Below are 10339 nucleotides of genomic sequence, written 5' to 3'. Positions count from 1 at the left end.
AGGACTCTGCTACTCTTTCCAGTCAAACTCTGATCAGGAACTAAGTCTCTTCGGATAATTGCAGTATTGCTGCCCGTATCACGAAGAACCCTAATTGTTCGACCGAGAACTTGCCCTTCAACTACTGGCATTCCTTCCACCAGAAAACTGGGTTTTCTTTGATCCGGTTTTTTGTCAAAAGTGTCACTATTTTTCCCTTTCTTGTGTTGTCCAGTTGGGTGACACAAAGAAAAATCATAGCGGTTCTCGTTGACCACGCAGGCTGAACTTTTCTCCTTATGCGCCTTCCTGCTCCAGCAGTCGTCGCTCTTGTGACCAACCTTCCCACAGAACTTGCACTTCGTCACTTCTTTAGCTGGGTTGCGACATTCATGAGCTTGATGCCCAAGGCGCTTGCAAAGCATACACCTTGGTGGTGGTTTTCTTGGAGCGTCGGTAGGATTCCTTGTGACGTCTTTTGCGTCCTCCGTAACCTTTCCGAGATTCGATAAGTTCTGAGCTTCAATGAACCGATCAGCCGCATCAGCTAGCTCTTGGAGTGACTTGCATTCTCGTTCTTTCAGGAATATAGTAAGCTTTGTATGGCAACACCGGATAAACTGTTCCGCGACCATATGGTCCCGAAGGCTGTCGAACGTTCTGGACACGTTAGCCATGTCAATCCAGTGGTCGAAGTATCCTGAGAGCCTAGCAGCTAACTGTCTCCCGGTTTCTCCATCCTCTGCCCTTGCCTTGCGAAATTTCTCCTGGTAACCTTGCGCAGTGAAGCGAAACCTCTGCAGCAAAGCTTTCTTTACTTTCTCGTAGTTTAATGAATCAGCGGCAGTCATTCGGCCAATTACTGTTAGCGCTTCACCACTCAAACACATGCTCACAGCTAATGCCCACTTCTCTTGTGGCCAATCTTGTCCTGTTGCCACGCGCTCGAACCTTTGCAAGTACGCATGCAAATCATCGCGTCGCTCATCAAACAACGGAAGCAACTTTTGCGGGTTGAGAACTGAAGAAGCGGCACTCGGAAGAGACATCGAATCAGTGTTGATTCGTGCGGATTCACTCTGAGCTCCTTCTTGGAGCTTCAATTTGAGCTCAAGAATTTGCCGAGTTCTTTCGTCGGCTTCCTTACTTGCTTCTCTCTCCGCAGCTCGTTCCGCTCTTTGTTTTGCCTGTTCATTCTCAATCCACGTACGCAATTCCACACCGGACAATCCTAGCTGTGATCCAATAGTGGCTAATCTTTCTGTATCCATCGTTTAGTTCTCTGTGAGCGTGCACTCGAGGGAGGATAATTTCCTTCGATGATTTTACGAGCGGTATCCTGGCAAGCTCGCCAGATTGTGATGAAAATGATGATTATGTAGTGCTGTTAGATTGGTGATGAGACTGTAATGAGGTTTGGGCCCAGGACCACTCACCAAGGAACGCAATCGACCACTCGAGTGCACACAAACACAGAATGTATATTAACAGCACAAAGACGTACAGACATCACGATGGACACGTACTTAAGTTTGTTAATGCATGCAGTTCCGAAGCTGCTACTAGAGTGTCCTGTTAAATATTATAAAGTCTCTCGCCGTGCGTTCCTTTTGCGTGGAGCCCGTTGACGCGTAGAGGCCGATGTCGGTCCCGAAGGGTCGGCTGACGGCTGGACGACGTCACCATGGGCCTACCCACGGCATCATGGAATCTGCAGTGGCAGCAGCGACGGTAGCAGACACAGCCGTGGTAGCCGTGCAACCGCTCTCGCTACTGCTCTCGCCTCCGGCAGCAGGCTGGTCGTGGCAGTGGCCCGGGAAAGCGACCACCTCGCCTGGCTCCCTGGACCGGTTGTTCAGCAGGAACACAGGCCCTTCAGGCTCCCTGGACCGGTTGCCCCGCTCGCCTGGCTCTCTCGAACGGTTGCCCCGCTCGCCTGGCTCTCTGGACCGCGGTTGCCCCGCTCACCTGGCTCCCTGGACCGGTTGCCCAGCAGGAACGCAGGTCACCGGCATCCGAGAACGAGTTACCTCGTTCGCCTGGCTCCCTGGACCGGTTGCCCAGCAGGAACACAGGTCCTTTGCGTCCAAGGACGGCGCAGTGGGCGATCTGGGTTCTATGGACCGGGCGTCCAGCGAGAACCGGCTGGCCTTCAACGCCGAGCAGCTCCGAACACTTGCACGCACCACGCGCCACGCGCCACACGATCACACCACTTCGTCATCGCCTCCGCACGGCGAACACGGCAATGTCTTTTTGTTTTTCGCGCGCTTCCGTCCATATCATGACACATGGGTTTGGTAGTTCTTGTTTCTGTGATTCATGTTTTCGCTTGATTTCAGTAATCGTTTATTGACAGAGTCAGCTTCGCAACTCTTGGCCAACTTTTTCAACGTATAACATCAGCAGCAGCAGCAGCAGCAGCAGCAGCAGCAGCAGCAGCACCATGCCACTTTTATGTCGTATGCAGCACGAAGGCCTCTCCCGGTGATCTCCAATTTCCCGTGTATTGCGCTAGCTGATTCCAACTTGCACCTGCAAATTTTTTAATTTCATCACTCCCCATAATTTTCTGCCGTCCTCGAATGCACTTTTCTTTCCTTGGCACCCATTCTTCAACTCTAATTGTCCTCCGCTTATCTGCCCTACGCATTACATGGCCTGTCCAACTGCATTTTTTCTCATAATGTCAAATAAAATATGCGCTATCCCGTTTGCTCTCTGATACATACCGCTCTCTGCCTGTCTCATAACGTAACGCCTAAGATTCTTAAATGCGTAAGCATTTTAATGGTTACCCAACAAGAAAACTGCCCGAGCATCCGTGCGTCCTTCGCGTAAGACGAACGCTTTCAAGATAAGAGCCAGAGGCAATGTTTTCGCCAGCTTTCGAACGTCACTAATAAGGCTTTTAAGAAGATGGTCCAACTTGAATGACGCTTACAATTTGCTAATAGTGACATGATATTACACAACTTCAACTTGTCATTTAACCATCTCAAGAATAAGTTTTTCTATGGTAACTAATAGTTGCCCGGCAAGTCTTTCTAACGTGATCGGTCTTTATAATAGTAGGCTATAAACCACACTATACTTCACGTCATCCTATCCGCGTTTCGATGGTGTTTCTTCCCTCAAACCAGAAGTCTCACTACACTTGCCTAGCGAGAGCAATATGGTCAATTCTTTGCTTCACTCACATTATTATAGAAACACATCGTTCACCCTTTACGCATTCACCGCATACTGCATACTTGACCTCGGCTGTATTACGCGCACAAAGTTGTTCCTATTTATTGCTTGGATGAAGCAATATGAGAATTGACATTTTTCATTGCACATAACTGTACGGAACTCAATTCCGTTGAACAGTGCTACTATGATAGGTTAATTGTTATTTAACTCAATGCTTTTAGGCTCTTAACCCTTTAGGCCCTGGCGTCCTATATAAAGGACACGAAAAGATATTGTTCTTAATCGTTACGCAAATGGTTAGCAAACTCAAAAAAGAATTTAAGCTATTCTCCATACACCTCCGCCAGCGTAGGCGACAGTTTCTTCATCCTTGTCTTTCTCAGAAAGCCCTAGATGTGAAATCAAAATGGCGGAAGGCAAGAAACACGACTGCAGCAGTTTCCGCGTCTTTTGATAATATTTTACTCAACACCTATTGTCTCGGTAGCAACCATAATTTTGTGTGTTGTTTCTGATATGGTTAGGAGTGTACTTATATCGGGAACTTTTGCCTATTATTTGCGCATAGCCCGCAGCACGCCATGATCTGCGTGTCCTAAATATAGGACACCAGGGCTCAATGGTTGTCAAGGGCCCGGAATAAGCTGAATGTACAGTGAGGACGCTGTTGCTTGTAACAGCTTCCGATTTCTTGTGTTATTATTCCCAAGGCGGTAAGTCAGCCTGAACTTCTGCATTCAGTGGAAAGGGGACTCCTATAGTAATAAGTATGTGTATCAAGGACCCAAATATGTTTGCTGCACTATAGGAAGTGTGCGTGTTGGATGTAGAAGACGATGACGATGAAAATCAGGATATACAGTTGGCCTTTGCAGGCTAGGGGAGCAGTAATTGCTGCACAGTAGACGAAGAATTTGCCATATATGGCGAAAATACATCTGACAAAGTGACTATCAAGTAAATGGAGGCCATTCAAGTGCAATAATGAAGGAAGTGGGCGTGTTGGAGGTAGATGACGATGAAAACCAGGATACACATGTCCGGAACCGAGGGGTCGCAGCGAAGCGCCCGAACAAGAGGACCAGCGCTGCATGCTTTTAGAACAGACTAGCGCGTGCCATGCTTACGCATCGAGCACGCGCCGCCCAACTTTATTTTCGTCGTCTTTTGCAGCCGGCACCAAGGCGCCGGCCGAGAGCGCCGACCTTAGCGTCGCCGCGTTGCGGCGTCGGTGGGCGCTACACACAGTTTGCTTTTGCAGGCTTGGGGAACAGTAATTTCTGCACAATAGGCGAATATTTGGCCATCTATGACGAAAATACATCTGATAAAGCCACTATCAAGTAGATGGAGGCCTTTCAAGTGCAATGATGAAGGACGTCTGCGTGTTGAAGCTAGCAGACGATGACGATGAAAAGTGGGATATAGTTTGCTTTTGCAGGCTTGGGGAGCAGTAATTTCCGTACAGTAGAAGAATTGACTATCTATGACGAAAACACATCCGACAAAGCGACTATCAAAGATAGAGGCCATTGAAGTGCAATGATGAACCGTGTATAACCAGCACGAAGAATATTTTTGATGCCTCTGATGCAAAAGAACCACTGTCAAATGACCATCATGCAAGTTTTTATACATTTAAATGTGTGATACAGCCGAAAATAATATGCAACTTCGAAATACTTCATATTGCTCTTTACAACCACTAAGCCCTGGTGTCCTATATATAGGACATGACGCCATATCTTATGCTGATGTGGTACTCCGAATAAAATTAATATTTTTGTGCTTCTTAGACCGTAGTAAATCAATACAAAACGAAGAAAAAATTTTCTGCACGTTAAAAAAAATTCAGGGCTGAAAGGGCTAAGAGCGGAGCTACTTATACTTCGTGAAATTCCGGTGTGCAACCCTAAAACTAATTGAGAGGAGGAGGAGCCACGTCTCTCGCGAGCATAGCGCGCGCCACGCCCTGTGCTCGCGACAGGTGTGCCTTGACATTGGCGTCATAGCTGTGCCGAGCACCTGTTCAGCAGTGTCATGTGACCGCGCTAATGCAAGCGAGCGCGCGGTGGCACTCGGGCATTTCTCCGCTCTACTGAGACATGGCACGTGTTCAGCAGAGTCATGTGACCGCGCTAATGAAACTGTGCGTGGGGCAGCGCCCCGGCATTTCTCCCTTCTACGGAGATATGGCTCGACCTAAGCGAACCCTGACGCCGGAAGAAGAGGCTGCCCGACGAGAGAAGCGCCTTCAAGCCACGCGGGAAAGGAATCGCTGTCTTCGCGCCGATACAGCCTACCTCGCCAACAATGCCGCCGATATACGACGTCGCCGAGCCGATACAGAATACCGAGCACGCGAGAATCAAGCCAAGCGTCAACGCCGCGAAAGCAACCCCGGCCTCCGGGTCTTGGAGAACTTCCAACGGTCTGGCCTGATAGCCTAGCCTTGCCCCAAAAAAGCATAGCCTTGCCATGATAGCCTAGCCTTGCCCTGATAGCATAGCCTTGCCCCAGAAAAGCCCAGCCTTGCCATGATAGCCTAGCCGTGCCCTGATATTCCGCCTAAAAAAGCCCAACCTTGCCTAGAAAAAGCCAAGTTAAGCCACGTTAAGCCTACAGAAACTAGTTTTTAAGGAACGTCGCCTGTTAAGGAACTAGTTATCTTGCATTGTTCCCTCTTTTCATTGTCATATTCATTGTTCGTGATCATTAAACTTTTCGGAAAGTTCGTGGCGTATTAATGTGTGACTGTTGATCTAGGTTTGGTTTGTATTTTCATCATATTGAATTTGTTTGCACGAATTACTTGGTTATTCGCTTTCCACGCTTTGTGGACGTTTATCGCGGCACCATGCGGGAGATTCACACATTGTGCCGAACATCGTAACGAATTTTCTTAGAGAATTGCGTTTCATTCCATCTCTACACCTTCTTCCTTGTATTTTTGGTTTCAGGCTCTGGTGCTGCAAATAAGTGCATGAACTAATTTCAGTTCTGCCCCCCCCCCTCCCCCTCAACCAAGATACGTTTGTGTGAACAGGTTAGGATACTGGTGACAAACATATGACATAAATGCGTAGAGCTTTGCCAAAAAGTATTGTTAAGTGAAAATAAAGTAGGTATAAGAGAATATCATAAGTCCTAAATTCTCGGCTGTAGAAAGCAGCCCTCGTGTAGGCCACAGCTTAACGTTATTATCGTGTTCCTTTGAATTTCTACAAGGTACCACGTACGTTTATGAGAATAAGCCAAACCTTTTTAAGTAATATTTTGTGCGCTACAAGCCAAAGACAAATTGGATATTTTTTTGCACAGCTTCTGCGTTCAAGCTTGAGGAGAAAGAAAACTCTGACACCGTTTTCGAACAAGAATCCAAGAGAGCTGTCGTGGAAGCGACTCAATTTGATGGACCATCGGACGTCATCACACAGGGAGCGGGCAACAATGCTGAACCTTCGGCAAGGTTTGACGAAGAGGTAAATTGTTCCATATCTTGAAACAGCCGCCTGGTTGAATGGATATCACGCTGACACTAAATGGAATCGAGAAGCTTGTTTCTTCATCCTACCTTATAGCACTCAGTTAGGCCTACAGCAAAGGTACAATTCCAAAAGTACTTATTATATTACAGCTTGTGATATAGGCAGTGATAGCTGTTGTCTTAAATTACAGCAAAAGCGAAGTTTAACTCTGAACATCCCTAAGGCGTATTCTGCGTCTGGGCGTTTTTGTTTGGTTACTCATTTCATGTGCTCAGCTGCTAAGGTTGGTGGCCACAATATACTAATTGAGATTAAGTAAAATGTTTCTTCATCGATAATGGACATAGCTGCATGGCAGGTCAATTGTGACACGCAGCTGTAGTCTTACAAAAAGTATGGCCCTGCAAATTGATAACATATATAGCGGTTAGACAATTAGCCTTTGCTGTGCCCTCGATATGCAAAGCATCCTAATTGTAGGATTTGCAACCTCTAGGCATATTTCTTGGCAGCAAGTATTTCACTAATCGTAGCTTTTGCACACATAAACCCAAAAGCCCAGTACAAGTTCATAATCTTCCCGCTTTGCATGTTGACAGGTTCATGAGGTTTATATATATATATATATATATATATATATATATAGAGAGAGAGAGAGAGAGAGAAACTTTATTTGGCTGGAAAATTTTATAAGTATAGCGGTGGACGGAGCCCCTCAGTCCAGGGCACCACTGGCCTCTGCGGCCTGCCTGACCTGGCTATTTAAGGACTTTTGTCCTGCCAAGTCGGAACGGGGGAGCTATGAGGGTGGTTAGCACACTCCCAGGTTACATGTATTAGTGTAGGTATGCCACCGTACCAAGGGCACGTGGCCCTATAGCGGGTGGGATACATGGCATTTAGCAGTTTTAGATGGGGGAATACCCCGGTCTGCATTTTGCGCCAATCGGCGGCCTCTTCCCCGCTAAGTTGTGGGTGAGGCCGCGGGTATTTTCGGCGGACTCCGCGTTGATGAGCAAGGATGTCTTTGACATTTAAATTGATGGGATTTTGTGAGGGATAGTGTGAGGGGTTGGGGTTCGAAGAGGACGCCATCGCTCGGTTAGCATACGCTCGAGCTAAGGCGTTTAAGTTCCCGAAATGACGCTAGGTTATGGTAGAAGCCTTGGTGACGGTCACCGAAATAATTTTCACCACCTCGAGATCGTTTACGAGCGTTCACCTAACTGCAAAAGAGTGTTATTTTTTTCATTTTGTTTCGATGTGAACGCGACTGCCGCCGCCTAGAAGGGAACCCGTGGCCACGTGATCAGCAACACAGTGCCATAGCTGCTAAGCCTTTGTAGGTGGTAAGAGCTCTGCATGTTGCTAGCCAGGTGTCTGTATATTTCAAGTAGACTGTTACTTTACATTGAAACGCTTGTTTGAAGAGATATTTAGCACCTCTTCGGTAAGTGCCGTTTATTCAGAATTGTACCGCAGTAATGACCTTGTGCAAATAATAGAGGAAGCAGTAAAATATGGACGCAGCATGAAATCACTGAGAAGAGAACTTGGCATAGGACAAGGCAAAATGTATGCACTGAAAGATAAGAAGGGTAATAGCATCAGCAATTTCGGTTACAGACTAAAAGCAGCAGAAGAATTCTATACTGACCTGTACAGTTCCCAGAGCAATCAAGCTACTTTCATTCGATGTAGTCATGAACTGGACACAGAGCTCCTTCTATACTAGCGATGAAGTTAGAAGGGCCTTGAAATACATGACCAGGGGAAAAGCTGCGGGAGAAGATGGAATAACAGTCTATTTAATCAAAGATGGAGGAGATATCATGCTTGAAAAGCTTGCGTCCCTTCATACGCAATGCCTCATGACTTCAAGTGTACCAGAAAGCTGGAAGAACGCCAATATTATACTCATCTATACGAAGGGAGACGTCAAAGAATTGCACAGTTATAGACCCATTAGCTTGCTTTCAGTATTGTGTAAAATACTCACCAAGGTAATTTCCAATAGAATCAGGGCAACACTTGACTTCAGCCAACCAAGAGAACAGGCTGGCTTCAAAAAGGGATATTCTACGATGGATCATATCCATGTCATCAATCAGGTAATCGAGAAATCTACAGAGTACAATCAACCTCTCATTATGGTTTTCATAAATTATGAAAAGGCATTTGATTCAGTAAAGATACGAGCAGTCATAGAGGCATTGGTTAATCAAGGAGTGCAGGAGGCATACGCGTACGTGAATATCTTGGCAAATATCTACAAGGATTGCACAGCAACCTCGGTTCTCCACAAGAAAAGTAGAGAGATACCTATCAAGAAAGTGGTCAGGCAAGGACACACAATCTCTCCAGTGCTATTTACTGCATGCTTAGATGAAGTATTCAAGCTCTTGGACTGGCAAGGCTTAGGATTGAGGATCAACGACGAATATCTCCCCAACCTTTGGTTTGCAGATGACGTTGTCCTATTCAGCAACAATGGGGACGAATTACAGCAAGTGATTGAGAACCTTAACCGAGAAAGTGTAAGAGTGGGGTTGAAGATTAATAGGCAAAAGACAAGGATAATTTTCAAAAGCCTGGCAAGGGAACAAGAATTCACGATCGCCAGTCAGCTTCTTAAGTCTGGAAAGGAGTATGTTTATCTAGGCCAATTAGTCACAAGGGACCTTGATCATGCGAATAAAATTTACAGAAGAATAAAATTGGGTTTGACTGCATACGGCAGGCATTGCCAAATACTGACTGGGAGCTTACCACTGTCGTTGAAAAGAAAAGTGTACAATAATTGCATTCTACTGGTGCTAACATATGGGGCAGAAACTTGGAGGTTAACAAAGAAGCTAGAGAACAAGTTAAGGACCGCACAAAGAGCGATGGAACGAAAAATCTTAGGACTAACGTTAAGAGACAGGAAGAGAGTGGTGTGGATCAGAGAACAAACGGGGTAACCGATATTCTAGTTGACATTAAGCAGAAAAATGGAGCTGGGCAGGCCACGTAATGCGTAGGATGGATAACCAGTGCACCATTAGAGTGACAGAATGGATACCAAGAGAAGGGAAGCGCAGTCGCGACGGCAAAAAACTAGGTGATGTGATGAAGTTAGGAAACTTGCCGGCGCAAGTTGGAATCGGCTAGCTCAAGACAGGGGTAAGTGGAGATCATAAGGAGAGGCCTTCATCCTGCAGTGGACATAAATATAGGCTGATGATGAATGGCCATATGAAATAAGGACGTACCAGTCATTGTATTCTAAATGAATAAGAGAAGCCCGCGGGATTCTCATAAGAGCGCCTTACCACAAAGCACATTTGACAAAGACATTACACGCCAAGTCAAAGCTAATAATCAAGGGAAGCCCGAAATCGAAGTCATGCTTGTATTCTGCCTGAATGCAAAAACAGGCTTTAAATGTATTGTTAATATAATATTGAAATACAGACAATAGAGTCATCTAGGAACTAGGGCTTCTAATATAACGCCGGAACTATGACAACCTTCGGTTTTGTCATTTTCAGTAGCGACCAGACGAACAGTTATATGTCAAAAATTCTTATAATATACGGCACCATGCAAACATAATTAAATAATATTTTTATGTAAATATTGTCTTGGTACACAGGCCCATATCGAGTGCTGCGTTCCGTGACTCCAGTTACGTG

This window comes from Dermacentor silvarum, chromosome 2 (assembly GCF_013339745.2).
Source record: "Dermacentor silvarum isolate Dsil-2018 chromosome 2, BIME_Dsil_1.4, whole genome shotgun sequence".
Classification (NCBI taxonomy): domain Eukaryota; kingdom Metazoa; phylum Arthropoda; class Arachnida; order Ixodida; family Ixodidae; genus Dermacentor; species Dermacentor silvarum.
The sequence above is the reverse complement of the archived record's forward strand: the minus strand, read 5'-3'. Positions refer to the sequence as shown.